The 20,977-nt window shown below is 40.1% G+C and overlaps 1 long non-coding RNA gene across 1 annotated transcript in view; it reads right to left on the bottom strand.

Annotated features, from left to right (window-relative positions):
- Nucleotides 1–20,977, bottom strand: part of LOC130156698 (uncharacterized) — a 334,368-nt gene that overhangs the window by 293,218 nt on the left and 20,173 nt on the right. The window contains exon 2 of the long non-coding RNA XR_008824566.1: nucleotides 7,675–7,816. This is a non-coding gene — a long non-coding RNA (uncharacterized LOC130156698). The remainder of the gene's footprint in view (nucleotides 1–7,674; nucleotides 7,817–20,977) is intronic.

Below are 20,977 nucleotides of genomic sequence, written 5' to 3'. Positions count from 1 at the left end.
CAGCCATTTTTCCTGTCACATGAAAGTAATTAACCACTCAGCAGCAAAAGCACCTGGTAAGGATGCTATAAATGAGGACTAACTTATACACAGAAAGCAACTCCGACTAGAACAGTAGCACTTCAAGATTTAATAATACTTCAATAGGAATTGTAACAGTGCTCTGCTGAAATGACAGGATGTGCACTGCATAGAAAAAAGCACTATATAATCTGATGGCTTTATGAACATAATGAAAACAGCTCATAACAGTACAGAAGGGTTTACAGTGGCTGCAATCCATTTAGCCTCTGCCCAGCAAAAGGTCAATGTAATTAAGAGTTTAAAGACACACATGATGGACAAGTAGAGACCAGACTCTATATAAAAAAAGCATCTAAATCAAGAAAATAAATACTTTATTCCAGAGATAGTACCATTAATTTGTTCCTGAAAGACAGATCTATTTCCATAACAAAATGTCGTAGCAAAAGTTTGCTATGACCCTTTAACAGATGTTTCAGCCATATTAAAAACCAAGGATGTGAGGCTTTAAGATACAGTTCTGGGACATTAGACCATATTAAGAAGCTTATACACACAAAGCTACATTTGAACAGACAGCATAACCCATTCAAGAAGCTACTCTAAAAAGTCAACTCTCCACCCGTTCAAGCCCCTTTTCTAGGTTGCCAACTTGAAAATCTCACTTGTATTTTTAACATTGATTACATTGCATAGAATTAGGAAAGCACAAATAAGGTGATCACCATGAAAAAATAAGCAGCATTTAAAGGACACATTTCTAACAAAATGGCTTAGTAATGACTAGAGGCCAAGAAAAGATAACTGTTCAGGTTATAAACTCGCATAGCTAGAACTGCAAGGAAATTTTAGAGGATTCCAAACTGGCAGTGCTCTACACTGCTCAGATTCACAGTATCAATTCCTCTGCTTTTTCTATGTGCAGTAAATTCCTGCTCTGAAGTATCCGACAGACACTCTGCCTTGGACAGTTCTTAAGCAAGGTGCATTTACAGGAGACCTGCATCTGGCCTCCTGCACGTAGCTATCAAGCACAGCATACCACACCACATCAAGTGCAGTAGCACTTGAGGACTGCTGCTGTTTTGAAAATCCCAACATAACCACTGTGTATATCCTGGAAGTATCCAAACTGTTAGGGCCCCAGATATCTAGAAACTCTAAGCAAAGCTATGCCATCTTAAAAATCTACCAAGGTAGAAAAAGCAGTCATATGACAGGAAAACCAGGTGTACAGCAACCTTAAGTTAAAAGAAAATGCATGTACTAGATTGTATTTCCATATTAGCAGTTGCAAAAGGGATGTTTCCTGGAACCTGTTAAACTCAAATCTCGTGGTATTTAAACAATATGGGAGCATACAACTTGCAGCCACACAATGTTCAGCACAGGCACTACCCTGATTTGCACTTCTGGGCATGGCAAGAGTCCACATGCTCAGGGACAGTGGTGTCACCAACCCAGCAAGCCCTTTAAGGTGCAGCACAGAAGGCTCAGAAGTGAAGCTTGCTCTTCTTAGTCCTTCAGGATTGCATGTGTCACCAATCCAGGAAAGCAGTAGCTTGAGTGAGGACAAATCTGAAGCTTCTGATAAGCACACGAGAGAGCAAGTTTCAGCCAAAAAAAAACATTGAGACTGCCAAGTGATTACAAGAACTAATATCCAGTAGGAATTTTCTTAAAAAATACTAAAGCTATTGAAAAGGTTAGACTGCCTAAATTTAATCCTTACTTGGTAGAAATCTACATAGCTTCACTGAACTCAACACAAGCACAGTGATTTTTCTCTGGCTGAAGATCTAAATGCAACTTGGACACAAGCAGGCAAGTTCTGTAAAATTTCATAGGAATTAGGCACACAGATTCCTGCAGAAATTCATCTACAAACCCCTAGAGATGGATAATGACTAAATCTCTACATAGGATTTTTGATCTATCCTCAGGCAGAAACAGTTTTCTCAAATGCCTTACTGTTATGTTACAAAAGAAAAAAGAAATAGAAGAAAATAGAAAAAAAGAATAAAAACTACAAAGTCAGGCCTGCTTCATAAAAAGGTCTTAGCAACCTCACAAGGCAAGCAGAAATAACTTATATTCCTCAGGGCTAGATTCATAAACTCTGCCTTGCTATCCAACAAGAAAAATGAGAACTCAAAATGCAGCTAGGTGACTAAATACAGCCTTTTCACATAAGTGTGCAGACAGTGTTTAGGTCTATATAATATATAGAAAACAATTAAAAAAATATGATTTTATGATGGATCCTATATCCTCCCCTACTTCCAAAATGCTGACTAAAATCACTGTCCACTGAATAACATTTAATAAAATGTTTACACAGCAGTAACAAACTATATGAGAAGTACAGCGTTTTACAGAACAGGTACATTAGATGCCATTTGTACATATAGTTCAGCTTTTCTTGCCTAAATATAGATGTTTAAGTGAAAAATGTGCCCAGCTTCTTGGGCTTATTTGCTTCAGTGTACGAACCCGCTGAAAGACAACATAAATGAACCTTTGTACCTTGAGCGGACAAGTAGCTGTAGTGGGGTAACACTTAAACACATTTTAAACCCCATAACACGCAACACAAGTGTATGGATCAATACCAGCAATATTTAATGTACAGAGCAGTTTGTGTCTGTTGTAGATAGCACTGTATGTACGCAGGATAGATTTCAGCACATTATTCCTTGAGGTGAACATGCATCCACGTTTTCAGGAATAGCTACGTACATTTAAGATTATCAGAATGATGACCCAACAACTGCGGCCAGTGGGAATTCACCATCAGTTTCTGCAGTAAAGAAAGTGCATGCAGGATTTTGATTGCTATTTTTAGACTTGCCCTTTGCTTTTCACCCAAGGCAGTACTGTACCATACTTGGCCAGTGTTGCATTGCTACATACATACATACGATGCTACAGCATAACAATACTTACGGTAGTACAACTCAGCTTTACACCATCATTAATGCCAAAAAGGTTAAGAGTTCTGTTAAACTCCTCACCTTCACACCAGTGGAAAGTAATGGAAACAGAACTGCATCAATGGGTTTTGTTTCTAAACAACTTTCTGAAACAGCATAAACTACATAAATTGTAGTTTAGGGACTGCTTGTGTCAACTACCTGAATAGCTGTTACTAACAGATGCTTTATGACAAAGTTTTCAAGAAGTCTTAGGAAAGCAGAAGAAACAGAATAAAAATTCTCAATGCAGAAATCACAATTCTCATTAAGCAAGGGGTGAATCTTTGTCTAACACTACTTGTCACAGTTTTAAAGACTATTACAACACGAAATCTATTTAAGCTGCTCTAACTTATCATCCTAGTGTTTACCAGCTACTGCTCCCTATTTATTTACAGGGCCCCATTATACAATACTCAAATCACCAATCCTACCATCTAACTACAAAGCTTTCCTGACTTCAGACAGTGAAAACAGGATTTAGTTGTCTGAATACAGGCATGTAGCATCATTTTGGACAATCAAAGTAATCTCAGGCACATAAAGTTATTTTTGCATAGTATGTTACACTAGCCACTGAGTGCAGCATGCCCTGGAACTTGGGGAAGAGTCTCTGGTAATATATTTATCACTATTTTTCTGCTTTTTGGTACAAAGCTATAAATAAAAGGACTCTGAACCATACAGAAAGCTGCCATTACCAAATGTGCAATAATCAGTTTTACAATCCACTTCAGATTTCACAGGAAAGATCTACACCATAGGGCAGATTAGATTTGACAATCTGAGACTGATCTAAGCAGCGGAAGAAACTGAACTAAAGTCAAAACTGAAGCACAGGTACAAGAATTTTAAGAATTCTGTAGGTTAAATTCTTAGTAAGAAACATATGGGTCTCCATATCCTGCAACTGTTGATGATTATGAAATATCTGCCAGCTGCCATAATCAAGGAAACCAGCTCAACTAAATAATGCCACAGTAAAAGAATGATTGTCTGCTAAAGCATTTTTAACTTCAGGTAGTATCTGACCAGATTAGCAACAACTGTTTTGGAATCAGCTAACACCAAACAGGTAACAAGTGACTTCATTTAATGCAAAAAAAAGAATTAGTTCAATTTTAAGAAAGAAAAATATTTCACCTTGCAGGAAGAGTGAAGCATTGGAAAACTGGTGTTACAGAGGCGATAGAATCCCTTTACATGGGAGACTGAGCATTTTAGATGAACAAGTATCAGAGATAGTTTGGACCGGGATTTCTTAATTTACAGCTCACAGGACCCACATGATTTGCAAAGCAATTTAGCCTGCTAGCATATCAAGCTACCAAACTGCCATAGGAAAAAACAGCTTTAAACACCACTTTTCCCCCACCAGCCCCAAAACTGCCCTTCTCAGGAGTCACATAATAGTGTAGGTTTCAATGAAAACTAAAAGAAAAGCAATATTCAGTTCTCTTTAAAGATTAGTGTATTCCTAATTTTCATTTGGTACAGTACAGTATGACAGGCACATGCTGGATCACACCACTTGTGAAAACAGGAACACTCCCTGAATTTTACAGAGCTTTCAAGCATGCATGAGTATTGCTAGCACAATGTGAAGTTTGAGATAGGACATAAAATTAAGACACTTTTAGAAATACCATTTCTGTTCCTTACTGTGATGATTTGACCCTGGCTGAATGCCAGGTGCCCACCAAAACCACTCTATCACTCCCCTCCTCAACTGGACAGGAGAGAGATAAATATAACAAGAGGCTCATAGGTTGAGATAAGGACAGGGAGATCACTCAACAATTACAGTCACTGGCAAAACAGACTGGACATGGGGAAATTAGTTTAATTTGTTACCATTCAAATGAGAAAAACGCCTTCCCCCCACCCCTCCCTTCTTCACAGACTCAATTCCCAATTGTTCTACCTCCTCCCCCTAAGCAGTGCAAGGGAACGGGAAATAGAGGTTACAGTCAGTTCATCACACATTATTTGTGCCACCCCTTCCTCCTCAAACTCTTCCACTGCTCCAGCATGGGGTCCTTCCCATGGGAGACAGTTCTCCACTAACTTCTCCAATGCGAGTCCTTCCCACAGGCTGCAGTTCTTCACAAACTGCTCCAACATCGGTATCTTCCATGGGATGCAGTCCTTCAAGAACAGAATGCTCAAGCATGGGTCCCCCATGGGTCTACAAGTCCTACCAGCAAAACCATTTCAGCACAGGCTTCCCACAGGTCACAGGCTTCTTCCGACAACCACCTGCACTGGTGTGGGGTCATCCACAGGCTGCAGGTGGGGATCTGCTCCACTATTAACCTCCACAGGCTGCAGGGACATAGCCTGCCTCACCATGGTCATCACCAAAGGCTGCAGAGTAGTCTCTGCTCCAGCACCTGGAGCACCTCCTCACCCTCCTGCTTCACTGACCTTGGTTACTCTCACATGGTCTCACTCCTTTCTTCTGCTGCAATTGTGTTGCGCAGATTTATATTTTTTTTTATCCTTAATATGCTATCACAGAGGTACTACCACCGTTGCAGATTGGCTCAGCCTTGGCCAGTGGCGAGTCCGTCTTGGAGCCAGCTTACGTTGGCTCCATGGCACATGGGGAAAGCTTCTAGCATCTTCTCACAGCAGCCACCCCTGTAGCCCCCTCTGCTACCAAGACATTGCCATACAAGCATGCTACCCTCACCATGAATGCAGAGAAAATTACACCACTTATCCAGCCATAGTTTCAAACGATGACATTGCAAAATACATTTATGGGGTTTTGCCAAACAATAAATCTTTACTACATTTCATCAAAATGATGGATATTCACCTATCAGAACTAGCTAGATTGCATGTAGAACTACCTAGGTAGCATGGGGGGTTTGGGGTGGGGGAGGACAGGACAACACACAATCACACCACTGTGAAAAGCAAAAGTTTCAAATACTGAAGCACTGAAAATTAGTAACCACATTTACAAGTCCAATCCTATACTACTTACCTGACCAATCATACTTAATGAAAAAAACAGCTGAGTCAGGCACTCAGTTCCTGCACAAACAGCAGTCTAAAAGTTACCTGTTATAAGATCTATTCTGTAGTGACCATGGTGTTAAAAGATTTACAGAAGCTGGGACTGGTTGGCAAATGGTACATCAAATTATTTTATGAATATTAATGAAGAAAGCATTTTTAGTTAAACAGCTTTATTCTCCATTAAATAACAACCCTCATAATAAAAATCTTTTTTCCCCATCATTCACAGCAAAATGAGACACGGTGTTTCAGTGCTATTCTCAATAGGCAGTCATTGCTACACTGAATAGATGACACACACTTTCACATTTAGAGAAAGGCTATTAGTGGACAAGCTATTGAGAGACCTCTTGACATCAGTAACTAAAAATACAGCCACACTCTGGCTTTCCATTTGCTTCCCGTTTCTTTTTGACCTATTCAATATGTGAGAAAACACCGTAAAACTTTCAGTGAGACTTTCCAAGTTGTTCAAAGATTTATTATCATACAGAATAGAATGCTATTTTATTCAGGTATTTGTATCCTGTTAATTAAAAGGCATGATTTTACAGTGCTAGAAAAGCTTATCCTTGGAGTCACAGAAACAACCTACCTAGCAAACGTGTTTGCAGGTTATGGGAAATGTCAGCAAAAATGCTGAATGAGCATTGAGAACAACAATGGGTGCTGAAAACAGGAAAGTTATTTGTGTTTATTTTTCATGAAATTATTTTAGTGACAAAAATTCCCTGTTGTTGAAAATGAACAGCTAAGAAGTCAGTAGTCACACCATCAGAGCAGCACAAATCCTCTGGCTTATGATATTACTATGGCCTTGAAAACAGCCTACCCACAGCCGAAAGCAGCTACCCACTGATTCTGCAATAGACAAGTGGATAAGCTATTGTTACCGGGTTTTGTCTAAACTAACTTGAGCCAGTAATGTTTCTTTTTTTTTTTTTTAGTTTAGAAAAAGGAAATTCTCTATACAAGGGACTTGTTTCTTCACAACTTTCCACAGAAATCAGGCTCCTACATAAAGGTTCCATAGAAGAGATTTTTAAAGAGGAAAACATTTCACAGGCAGTGTCTCCTTACAAAATGCTTCCTCCTTCTTGTACAAACAATCTAAACAAGCATAATATCCTCTCTGAGAGAAACAGCAGAAACCAGCATGCCCTTCCTCCTTGACAGCACATGCAAGCACCAACACAGTCCTTGAAAGTACTTCAATGACAACCGCATACATCAAAAAGAAACAAAGTGACATCTCTTCTACAAATTGTGTAGTACACATTCTGCATGCTGTGCCCAATTGTAGAAACACATAAAACCAAGGGTCACTTTCTAGCATCACAGCTGACTTCGCTATGATTCAAAGAGCTTACTAAGGTCAAAGGCAGGGGGGTTAGGGGGGCAGGTGTTGGCGGAGTGGTGGTGTAAGAGTCTGCATAAATCTCAGTGTAATTCTTATTGAATTATATGTGGACAATTCTTCAGGCAGACCATGTACCACAGTACAGTCTCTCAAACTGCTCTCAGAGTATACTAAATTCTCTGCTTATAAAATTACCATAGACTATCAGCTATGACGGTTTAGACCCACATTTACCACCATATAGTGCTCTGCATACTACTACAACTAACTTCAGTGTGTATGTACCTCTAGGCTGGCTGCCACTCCATAGCCATGTTGACACAGGTGGGAGAAATCCATTTGCAATTGTTCATACTCACAGTCATCATCTCAACGCTGCAGCACTCGTGTTCAGTTGGAGTCAGGCTGAAACTTGGCCTTCCTTACCCTGTGGGATTAAAAAGAAAAGCCTGTCAGAAAAATATCAAGAGAAGGACACATACCAAGCTACTACTAATGGAGTGGTTGAAAGGGGTCACAAAAAGGAGGTCCTGCAGATCAGGACACATCTGAACCGAAGGACACTTGCAAGACAGCCAAAAACAAATCAAAACAAGACAGACTTCTGGCAACAATGAAGCTACTTGTCAATATTACAGCGCACGGACAGAATCCTCTCACAACTGAGAGGCACAGCACGTAAGTCAATGAGGATACAGACTCCCAAACTGATGCGGGATGGGGAGGAAGTTCTCAACTGCTACTCCAGTTCTGCTACACACAAGAGCCAGAGGCAGCCTGAAGTCTGGGAAACATTGTGTTGAGTGCACTTTGTTGAGACAGGTTCCACTGCACATTGGGGTGGGGGCATTTCATAGCACTGCACCCTACCACATTATGAAGCACAGGCCACAGCACTTCATCCTAGCATTTTAACAAGTGTATTTCATAGCATTTTAACACAATATTTCGGGTTGCACTATACATTAACAGGCAGGAGAGACCTTTGGAAGAACATAATATAGCAGTGATTTGCATTCACATGAGAATTCACAAAAGCAGAGAGGTATCAGCATGGCAGGAACAAGGGGCCAAGAACACTTACCCCCTCCTGTTCAAAGCATTTCTTGCAGAACTATATTTTACCATATTTGCCAAAGACATAAAACAGAAATTTAAGAAATGGAGTTTTATAATGGTGGTAACATTACAAGGCAGAACTGCCCTGCCATTTGCTCTAGACTAGACAGCTATGCTTTTTCTGCACCTCAGGGGAACTAGTCTGGCAAATTACTGCAAATCTATTTATTTTTGTGCTCTTTTTTGACAGTTAAACAAACATTCTTCCAGCTTCCAGGGCACAAAAAAAAAAAAAGATAATAAATCCTTCAGAATAGGTACCTACACTATTATCAACTCTGTTAATGCATACTGAGCCCTTCCCACCCTTGTTCTCCCATTTAACAAGCCCCCTCACATCCCTGCTACCCATCTCAGTGCCAGACTTCCCTGAACAGCCACGCACAAGCACATGCAGGCACACCATATGAAGACACAAGGGGTAAATTTAATTTCAAATACAAATTGATAGAAAAGAGATACTAGAAAACAAAGTCTCCAGTTTCAACACTGGGAAAAGTCCGTAAGAATAGTAGTTTAAATACAAGATTTTTTTTTTAATCTATGATGGAAATTCGAAAGCATAACAACCATCTGCTGTTTTCAGTTCTCTTGCAGACCCTGTATTGAATGATGCAATGTTTTGCCTTCCAGAGCTTCAAAAATTGTGCAGGGATCTGCACGGGAAGCTGAGGTGGGGAGGGAAGAAATGAGGCTGAAGATGGCCCCAAAGTCTAAGGGCCAGACAGCTCAGCAAGGGAGAATCCTTAGACCTGCCAAGAAGGCAGTCAAGTGACTCAGCAGGACCCCACCACAGCCACACAGCAATCAGCCTGACTACTCAACAGCTCACTGCAGAGAGCTTTACTGTGAGCCAGGACTCAGTGGAAAATAACAGTAATAAGGAACATGTGAACAAAAAGGCCACTTGGCTTGAGACCATGGTCTAGGCAGAGTGATTCTACTTCTCCAAGAGCAGCATGCTGCAGCACACCAATACTGGAAGTGGCCAGCCCAGCAAGTTTCTAACTCCTGCAAGCCTGAGCCCCTGGCACTGCTCAAAGCATCTCTGGTGTCTTGAGCCATGCGTTGGTACTGCCACAGCTGTCCTAGATTCTCTGCAGAAGACCAAGCTGAAAGCCAGTTATGCAGTAACTTCAAGACCAAAACATAAATGCAACTTTTTTTCCAAGCACCAGGCTATTCCCAAACTGTGTAACTAGAAATGAATGCCTGTACTAATTTCTGACTTCCATCATTTTTAGTGATTTGACTCAAACATTTGCACTTTTACCCCAAAGCATTCACAAAAGTTGTAGTAATTCCATTCAATAAGACTAAAGAACAGACACTAATAACTTTAGTGCACTTGTGTAGGTACATATACATATATGTACATATCTGTACTTGTGAGAAGGTACCAATATTTCATACAAGTTGCACAAAAATCAGACTTCCCAAAATGGGGCTGAAGTTATCAAATACAAAACAAAACATGGAAATTCATTAAAAAATATTTGCAGATCATTCCGTAATATCATCCTTGACATTTCATTAACCATTCCTGATATTCTGTGGAAACATTGAAAAGGAAAAATACTCAATATCCATTAAAATTCTAGTTAAGACAACACAAACAAGCAAGCTATTTTTTCTGAAATATTTCATAAAGTTTATGAAAAGTGTCCATTAAGAACTCACGAGATTACATCCCTGTTATCTTTGTAACTTCAATAATATTTTGTTACAATATAAATGAAATATTAAAAATTTGAAGTGAAAAGACTAGTCAATGCACAGACAAGCTTTTCACGCAGAAAAAAGTTGCAGAAAATAGCTAACAATACTTGAAAATATAATTTTCATATGTAACAACAATGTTTATGGTTTCATAAGAATATTTGAGAAATATTATTCCAAAATGCTTTCATAAAACATTCCTTATGTTTTCATTAAGAAACTTCATAAAGTATTAAAAAAATACATACCGTAGCCACAACTCCAGAAGTCACTAGAATTGGCTCCTGTGCTCATGGTAAATGCCCTCAGTCACTATAGATTTTTACAAGGCTGTCTCAGCATCTGCTCACAGAGCCTTAGCCTTTCCAGGCCTTAGTCCCCTAATTCTTGTCACAGGCCAAATCCATCCTTCCCCAAGCCCCCAGCACCCATTATTCTGCAGCAGCTTAGTCACACATTTTCTTCCTACGATCCAAATCGGCAGCAAGCAGCTAAGACTAGTGATGGATTAGATGGTCAGAGTCTCCCAGAATAACAAGGCCACAACCAAGATGCATACCCATGGCAGCCAGGGCAACAAAGCCATAAACAAGACGATGCAGGACGCCAGCATCACGAGCTTTCCTTGACAAAGAAACAGGCCTTTGATCAAGGAGGACTTTCCTTTCAGTGCTCAAGAGCTGGAGCTTCCCCAACTATCACAATGCAACAGGGAATAGGTTGCTAAACCCCAAATAGCCTGCAACATTTGCATGAGCAGCGAGGCTCCCTCATGAGACTGACCACGAGTCAGCCACCCATCGCAGCCATGGGCTGAGGCAGGTCTCAGGGTGGTGCCCTTCCCCTGCACCAAACACTTCTGGGCAGCCTCAAGTCATTCACCTCTGGGACAAGTTGTCAGACATCTTGTGCCAAGTGCCTGTAGTGAGGCAGGGGCAGCGAGGGGCTGCAGCCCCTGTGAGGGGAGGCTGGGGCTGCCCCGCACCGGGCACAGCCGGTTCCAGCCGGTTCCGCACCCGCCTCAGAGCGGAGCGCGCCTGCGCCCCTCAGCCAAACCAGTAGCGCCTCTGTCTGAGTGTGCTTAAGAAAGGGCAAAACGCCACAAAGGCGGTGAGATGTGAGGTAAAAAGTGTTAGAAACAGCCCTGTAATCACAAAGGTCAGAAAGGAGAGGAGAGAAGAAGGTGCTCCAGGCACCAGAGCAGGTGTTCCTCTGCAGCCCTCAGAGTACCCCACAGTGGAGCAGGTGGAGATGCCCTGAAGGAATCTGCAGCCCATAAAAAACCCACACAGGAGCAGGGAGAAGTGAGGAGGGAGCAGCAGAGAGGAGCTATTATTTCCAAGCACCAGGATATTCCTGAACTGTGTAACTAAATGTGAACGCCTGTTCTATCAGACTGACTATCCCCCCCATCACTCTCTGCATTTTAATTTCCTGTATTTCTCACCATCTGAATCTACTTTAATTGGCAATAAATTAGTATTTCCCAAAGTGAATCTGTTTTTCCCATGATGGTAATTGGTAAATGATCTGGTCTTTATCTCAGCCTACATACTTTTTCATCCTACTTTCTCACCTTGTCCTGTTGACTAGGAGTGAGTGAGCAGCTGGGTGGGCATTTGGTTGCAGTACAAGGTCAACCCACCAGACATCTGTAGCAAACCATCTTGATGAACTGACATTCCACAAGCACCACCAGTTTGCAGTAGATCTGCAGAGCTAAACAATTGCTGAAAAATCCTCCAGCACTATGTGATACTTGTTTCATGAATCCAGACACAACACCATAATGAGGAGGACAGCTGGATAACACTGTCCTCCCATCCCAAGCTCCTGTTGTTGTGGTGGGACAACTGCCAGGGCTGCTACAAAAATTGTTATGCAGCATTTGCAAAGAGATTGCCTTGCAAAGCCATAGGCATCTCTCAGTGGAATTTCAAGTACACATCTGCAAACCTCTGTATCTGCCTGTATTTACCTCATCCAGTCTTGCATTGCACCATTTCAGTCACACTGAAAGCAGGACCAGCAAGTCAATCAAAAAGATAGAGCTATTCCTCAGGGGATAACAAAGGAGGAATCATACGAATTTATTATATTCCTGCATATGCAAATACAACGGCTTGCAGGTGGCTTCTACTCCATATGGGAGAGCATAGCATAACCCACAGAGATAAGACACCAGTTAAGAATGCCAAAAACTTAATACAGGAAGCCCTACTATCTGAAAAGAAATACTGACTTTAGTATGGCTGGGGTTTGTTTCTGGCCATGTGTATTCTCATTTGTCTGCACAAGCCACAAGAATTCAGAATGAAACAGGCTGTCAAGTTCCAGCAGCTTTGAAAGCCCACACTTCACTCATGCATGGACAATGCACAGAGCTGTAGTCAGGGTGCTGAGCCAAATTTTCTGCATCTGGGGGGTAGTTCTGGCTGAAATTACTTATCAAATTAGAATGTTAAGCCAACAAAACAAGGATTCTTAAAAAATAAATATTTAAAAATGTATCTGTAGCTCTAACTTCATACGTATGTAGAATCACAGTGTGCAAGTGGACCTCAAGAAATAATCAACTATACCTACATCATTCCTGGCAAATACCTGTCTAATCCAACCTAAAAAAAAAACCTTCAACAAAGAAGATCCACCACCTTTTCACAGGTGGTAAGTTTCCTCTCTACTTGGAGAGAAACAGACCTCTGAACAGAAGTCAGACAATTAAAAAGCGATATAGTAAGACAGACAGTGAACACATGTAAATACTCATTGTACAAATAAAGAAAGGCAATTAGAGTGATCACTGAAAAGCCCTCACACAAGGGGAGCTATCCTGACACAAAGATGCTTTACTAGTCAGTTCAGCTAAGCCTTGAACCTAATTTATACTTGCACTTGTTCCTGTGATATTCATATTCTGCCCACTGACCCTTTCCTAAACTTTACTCTTTCATCGAAAGTACTAGAAAGTCTTACTCAACCCAGTCACCACCACCTCAGCCATGAGCAAAGACAGCTTGGTTGCCTCACTTGATGTCATTCTCATTTATCTTTGTGTTCCCATCTGCCCTCAGAGAGGCTCATGGGGCAGCCCCCAGCAAGTTGCTCAATCTTTGCTCTTCCCTATGCCAACATTTTAAAGGTTCTCTTTGATCTTAGCTGCAAGTCTAGGACAACTAAACCTCACCAGACTAGTAGAAGCTACAAAAGTAAATCACAGTTTTTTTCATTATTTTATTGTCCTCAAGGACCCTTAGCATTTTCTTGCTTATCTCTTCTCATAGCCACTCTTTCGGCTCTAGTTAGTTTTTAGTTCCACCCCTGTTCAGTTTAAATCTGAACTCTGTCAGTAAGTCACATGAGTAAACATAAGTGCACTTGCTTTAAACAAAATACACACAACTCACTGTCATTCTTTAGTCACAGAGGTCTTTCCTAACTAAATTAATATATCTTTCAACATCTTTATAATAAATCAAATTAAAGCACTTCACCCAAATACATTCTGATTGTCGCAGCACAAACAAACTAGTAGGCTGCAACAAGGCTTTTACCATCGGTCAGATTCTACTGTCAGTGCTGTTTCTCCTGCTCCAGAGATCAGGCCACACTCCTCCTTCCCCATCCAACCACCTCACCCACAATCCTCAGGGCTATTTAACCACTTAGCAGGAACGCGCTACAGCTGCACATCATCCATGTCAATCAACCCACAGCCTTCGAGGCGAGGTCACAGCTGCATGTTATCAACGCTAATCAACCCACTGCCTTCATTCCTCTACATCTGATTTTATAGCCAAATCATATTTCTGTTGCAGATGCTTTGCTTAGGTAAATTTGTCTTAAATTTAGTTTGCACTACAGTTATGAAATCATGCAGTAGCATTTTTTTCTTATGCTGCTCTAGGTATTAAACCAAGGAGACTAGATGGATAAAGACATATTTCAGCCTCCAGTGGTTTGATTTATATTTGGATACATTATTATTTTTAGCTGTATAGAGTCATGAGTTGTAAGTATTCTGAAAATCAAATTAGAAACAGATAGTAGCTTTAGGAAAAACTAGAAGAAACTTTTTGCTCTTATATGAGAAATAAAATACCCTAAATCCAACACAGCTACCAAACTGGCACAAGCTTTAAAACTATGGGATTTATAGAACTTTTTTTTTACTGCTAAATTTTTTACAGTTTTAAAATGCAGACATAGCAGGAAGAAAATTTTCTCATATCCTGCTGCTGTCATTTGCAATTTATGCATACTAAATGCTTCTTTATGCTCCTGAAATAAAAAGAAATAAAGAATCATTTTCCTGAGGTCTTGATTTCTAATAAATGTGGTTTTATATGCATATGAACTAGCTAAGTAGTTGGAGATATTAGGTCTTCACAGATAAAGGCAGGAGCCTGGACAAGCTGGATAGGGGAACTGGGGACTATAGCAGGGCCCATCCCACAGTACCCGACAATGAGAGCAGGACAGCTCTAAAGATGGCAGCCAGCTTTAATCATGAGCTCCGTCCACCAGGTAAATTCATGGTGATGAGGCAGGTCTGAGGCCAAGCATGGTGGTCGGTCCACAGGCGAGGATCAGACACAGCCTAGAGATTGCCAAACGGATTCATAATGACAGGACAGCTCTGCCACCAAGCCAGCAAGCCCATGCATGGGCCACAGTCCATATCAGCAAAGTCCACGGACACAGACAAGCATAGCTGTGGTTAAGCTGGAGACCAGCACCCCTACAGCATTGCTCAAAAAAAGACTGGTGGCCCAGACCTGAGCTTAAATGGTGCTCCTGGGCCTGTGGCCAGGGCTGGAAGGCCCCAGGTGAGCCTCATCAGGGCCATTAAACCTATCAGTGCTTCAGGGCACCTGACAGAAGATTCCTTGAAATCGGTGACATGCTGCCTTGTTGAAGCTCACTGTCTGAAGCACCTCGTCATTCACCCTGAAGAACTACAGCTGGTGAGAAATAAATCTTAATCTGTTGTCAGTGCTCCCATTCATCATGGTATCATTAAAGGAAATCAGAAAATTAATCTTTGGTGAAAATGGGTCAAATTAAGTTACTTATATATCTCAGTCTGCCTAACTCTTTTCCCCATGACAATTTAGTAGCTCTACTAATATTAGGGATTTCCACCACCACACCACCCCCCAGTATTTTTGTGGAAAGAATTTTGTCCAAAGGACAGCATAGCTGTCAGTAAAAAGTAAAATTATTTGGCTCTTTCTAACAGGACAGGTTTCCATTGAACTCATTCTAAGCCACTACTCAATGTGTTGTACAAATTAGGTGATTGTCTTATCTACAAGACATTCAGAACACAGCTCATGTATAAATGGAAAAAAAAAAAAGAAAAAAAACCTGCAAGTTATTTCAACCCAAGAAGAATCAATCTCTTCCAGAATCAGTTAAGTCTCTGCAAAAGCAATTACTTTACAGCAACCAGAAAGCCAATAAAATTCAGAGAAAGTTCCTACTGGCAGATATCTCTAGTAAACACACCTCTCTATATGTTCAGATGGCTGAGGTTGTTTATACTATCTTCCATCCAAGCTGTTTCCCCATTACTGTGTTTTTCCTTGTAGTTTTTGGGCTTGGCTGGTTTAAATTTAAAAAAAAAAAAAAAAAAAAAAAAAGACAAATGTAACATGGCCACTGTTCCATACATAGCAATACAATACCTGCCCTGTTTCTAGCAAAGCACACGTGTAACATTGACCCAAGCTATCTCACTGGGGCCAGAGAATAAAGGTCACCTTCTTATTAAGAGCTGTGTGTTTTCTGAAGCCTGCTGTCAGAGCCATTTGGAGACACTGCAAATGGTGCGCTACCACAGCAAAGAAGAAAGGAGGAATAATTTAAAAACCTAGTCCAAAACACTCTCAGCACAAGGGATCCTTAATCCCTTGCATAATGTGATTCTACTTGAGCATAATATAGTCTGGCCTTTCAAATACCTTTTAAAATTAATTTTCTTCCTGTTTTCTACTTTTTAATCTCCACAGTGGACAAACTTCTTGAACATTAGGAGGGAGCAGTCTAACCTATACAAGCATTAGCACCACTCAGCTTTTTAAATCTGTAGAGTCCAGAGCAATTAATTCAAGAGTAACAGTATTTCACAGTGTTTTGGAAATGACACAGCATGCAGAAGAGTTTCACAGCTCATCAGTTTTAAAACATTTTATAAACAAATGCTTATAATTTAAGATCAATTATGATCTAACTCATGTATGATTTTCTAATGAAGTCAAATGATTAAATAATCATTCAGAAGATATTTTTAATTCCCAGTTAGGAAACCAGTAGTAAATCTAAAAACTCTAACACATTTCCATCAGTTCTTCTTTCTTAGTGCTTTTGGCTTATTACTGAAGACAGATTTTTATTTATCTGGAAAATACTGTTCTATCTGAAAGTGATGTCACAAATGGAAGAATGTTTATTTTGATTGGATGTTTAAATCAGTTTATTTTCTGCAAATTTATAGTATTTAGTAAACATATATTTAAACTCTGCATAGCTGTTTTTAATAGATAGTATTTATTACCAGCACACTTCTGATAGAAAGAAATGCTAGTTTCATTTTTAATTTCACACATATTATTGGCCAGTTGTATTTTACCCTGACCATACTCATAGCTTGAGTTAGCACAAAGCAACCAAATTGTCTGCATGCAAAATTCAGTGCAATGTTGTCCTAGTTTTAGCACAGTTGGAGGACAGATATAACAAATGACTCAGGGATATTCTGAGTAGTGGTAAACAAAAGATAACTGCTAGTGCATGAACAAAGCCATTACTTCCCTGTTCCCCTATAATTTGATTTAAAAATTGAAACTGAATAATTACTACATGACTCTTTTGTCAATGTCAGAATTAAAAGTGTTAAGACAATAGCAGGCATTTCTCCAAGCCATGCTAGGAATACTATTTTTTTTTGTCAGTCTATGTTCAAAACAACTGTATACTCAAATTCTCACTTCTGGAGTTTACAAATACCTTCTAGTGGCAGTCAACAGTGCTTGTTTACATGGACAAAGGGCCCACAATGATATGTCTGTATGCTTTAGAGCATTCCCTGCAAAATGGTTATCCCGTTCAAAACCCACACATGAAGAGATGTTGAGCCTCTGCTACAAATGGGTTCCTCAACAATGCAGACCTGTGATATGACTTAAACAGCCACATCTGTTGCAGGGATTTAAATCACCCTGCAGCAGCAGCTACACGTTTGGCTGTGAAATGCTGCGCAACATTGAGAGAAAGCCTCTGAGATGTTGAAAACTTATGTGGTGAGGCTTGGAAGGCAGCAGGATTTTAGATGCTTACTGCATGCTCAGCCTTAAATTGCTAGCTGATACAAGCTTTAGAAAAAAGTTGTGGCCTACCCTCTTTCCATTCCTTAAGGGAAATTCTATTAGAACTACTAACGTGCACATTAGAAGAAACAAGATTGTCGGATCTCTTAGTGTGACCTTCTAGCATGCCAAGTAGAAGAAAAGAATAGATGTAAAGAAAATAGGAAAAGACTAAAAATCAACTCTTAAATGTTGTTAAACGTAAGTTAAAATAAAAGAAACATTTGATGGCCATGGATAAAAATGGTAGCCTTTGCCCTTTAGGCTTGTGTCTCTGGACTAACATAGCAGAGTTAGTGAAGGAAAGTTAGATGTGCTGATAGGCATAGCCCCACAAGAATTATGAACAATGAAATCCCACTTGTAATTTACCTGGTTTCATGTTTCTGCACAAATCCCAAGTGGAGGATTTCCCTGTGATATTATCTAGGGTTCACAAACTTTTCAGGAGACTGAAGGATCCATTCCAATGGAATTACTTCAGTCCTGTGGAACGAACTAGTTATGTACACCTCTTCGCCTTTTAAAAAGATGCCCTTACAAACTGGACATTCTTTCTGCTATTTGCCTCTTTGCTGCTGCCAGTGTCACAAAAAGTGACAGTTGGCAATGTGGAAAAGAACAGCTGCCTCTGTTCTTTTGTCTTCATCATTTTTTTCTGTTTTTAGAAAGGGTTGCTCTTCTAGTGTTGATGTAAGAATTCTTTACTGTAAAAAAAGAAAAAGAGGAAGGAAAAAAGTAAATATATTTACAAGAAAGAAATAGAAAGACAGAGGATGTTAGTTAAATCCTTACAAAGAGTTAACAAAACATGGCCTTCAGAGAAGGAATAGACACCATAAATATGTCAAGCTGGGGTACAATAAGATAAACTCAAGGAGAACCAAATGGTTACTGAGACTAAACAGAAAATTACTGGAACTATGTGTGAACTATTTTAAGTAGCATATTAAAAGATCCACCCTTGAGCAAAGAAAGCCCTCTACTAACAAAGCCCCCTCCCCACAGAACACGTGGTGAAAAAAAAAACATTTTACCTTTAAATGGAGACAAGGCTTGTAAGAACCAACGAGAATGAAGCTGACTAAATGTAATAGTAAACAATTGTTCAAAGTGTATAAAATGTTTTACCACGTGTTAAGAGGCATGCCAGCTTTGTGCATTACCCATCTGTAACAGCATAGTAGCATCCATCTCTGTGCAGACACACAATAAACAAATATCTGGACAGTGTGTGTGGATTGGCTCTGGCATATCGAGTGAAGAACCCAGATTTGCAATAACAGTGTATAAGCATAACAGATTAGATTTTTGAAAAGATGCAATCTCGTGGAGGGAGGCGCTTAAAATTCAATTACAGTTAAAGTTTAGCTATCTTTCAGAACACTATAAGTTTACATCAGTCTGAAACAATACCTTTAAAAGCACTTGATGGAAAAACTATGCCATGTATCTTCCTATTCTCCTCAAAACTTAAAGCCAAGGCAGGAAGAAAGAAGACTTTGCTCCAAAGCTCCACACAGTAAAAGAGCACATAAAACTGTATATAAGTCTTTTGTTCTTTATGTAGCCAGTGCAAATCCAAAATTATTTCGTTTCCTAAAGATAACCCAGATTGACACTGTGATTTGGTTGATGGGTTTGTCTTTCTGACCACAAGAGAAAGAGTGGTTTACCCAACCACTGAAATTTTCACTTTGTTGAATATTTTTCATCCATATTTCTAAAGAATCAGTGCTCTCTCTGTTTATCTGTACCACTGCACACTTTATAGGCCCCCCCACCATCTATTCTTGCTGTTGATACCGTTCTATCTCAAAAAGACTCATACAAACAGGAAAACAAGGACTTTGCTATGAAGAAGACCTTAACATCTGTATGCTGTAGCTGAAGAGCTTTATGCCTAGTGACAGGATCTGCTAGGCCATGGAGAGCTCTGAGTATAGGAAGTCCTCAAATTGCAAAACCCACTTGCCACATACTGCAGAAGAACTAGGGGACATTGACATTTTTAACATGTAAAATAATACTCATGCAATAGTAAGGCAAGATGGAAGAAGTTTCAGAATTCATCCAATAATTTTGGAAGTAGTATTCTAAGAGTAAAATTCACGGAGACAGGAATGAGACATGAGAGAGGGACTAACTGAGACCCCTATCATAATGAAATCTCAGCTTTTTTCCTGGTTGAGTGCTTTGGGGAGCAGACACAGTGTTTCTGACCTGCCCGCATATTGATGGCTGACCTTCACATGGGGCTGATGTAGTGGAGGTAGTTACTACTGCTCCTCATAAAAACATGCTTTTGGTCTGGGTCATCTTTAGCCAAATGCCACAAGCTCCACAATGAGGAAAGTCACATTACCTCCTGCAGCACTGGGGGTTCAGTAGAGGCCCTTAAGGGACAGCCTTACATTTCAAGCAGAGCTTTTGTCTCAAATTTGCTTATGAGCACAGGACTAAATATTACCACGGGGCATATACTAAGGATGTACAGCCCAATGACTCTCCATCAGGCTTATAGTGCAGCTAAGGCTTGCTTTAATTTGTGTCATATCACAGCAGACTCCAACGGACCATTCAAGCAGAGACAGAGCTTCCTCATGTTTCTGATGATAAGCCGAGCTGAGCTCTAACTCTAAAGACATTCCTAGAAGACAGCAGTGACTTTAACTTGAGTGACTGGCTTAAATCCTGACTTGTCAGTTCAGATCTCATTGGGTCATTATTAATTTATTAAGCAACAAAGAGTATGTCAAAATTGTTAGTGGGTGCTGAAGCAGGCATCCATATCATGCTGCTACTTACTAACACTACCTGTGGCGGAGAGAAACTGCGACAAGACCAACTAGCCAAATCTCAGCAGCTTTTGCCCTATCCCCACAGACACTGGCTTGCTGAATATTTGAGTGTCATGCACTGGTTGTTAGCAGGAAATACTTTTTAAAGGACAATTGAATTTCATATAAAACAACAACTCACATTTTCTCTAGCTGCTAGTAACTTTGATTAGGGAAAATCAGTGGCCCTTCTACTTCTTGCATAATTGAAGAATCACACTGTTCTTCCTGTGGTTTTTCTTGCTTATGATTTTCCATTGTAATCCATTAAGTGCTACAGTATTAGCAGGGATTTAACACACCAGATTTAATCAACAGTACCTCTCATACATCAGCAATTGTGCTCAGAGAACTGTAAGTTAAATACTGTTTTTGGCGAAATATCTGACCTTTCTTTCCCTCTCAAGTCTGCATCTCCTAATTACAACTTTCCTTGTTTTGGTATAAAATATTGGCAAGGTCAAACCCTGCCACAGCACTTGCAAATTTCCTCAAGAGGCTCACAGAAATGGCCTAACTGCTTGTACAAACCATGACTGC

The sequence above is a fragment of the Falco biarmicus genome, chromosome 11 (assembly GCF_023638135.1).
Source record: "Falco biarmicus isolate bFalBia1 chromosome 11, bFalBia1.pri, whole genome shotgun sequence".
Taxonomy (NCBI): domain Eukaryota; kingdom Metazoa; phylum Chordata; class Aves; order Falconiformes; family Falconidae; genus Falco; species Falco biarmicus.
The sequence above is the reverse complement of the archived record's forward strand: the minus strand, read 5'-3'. Positions and strand labels throughout refer to the sequence as shown.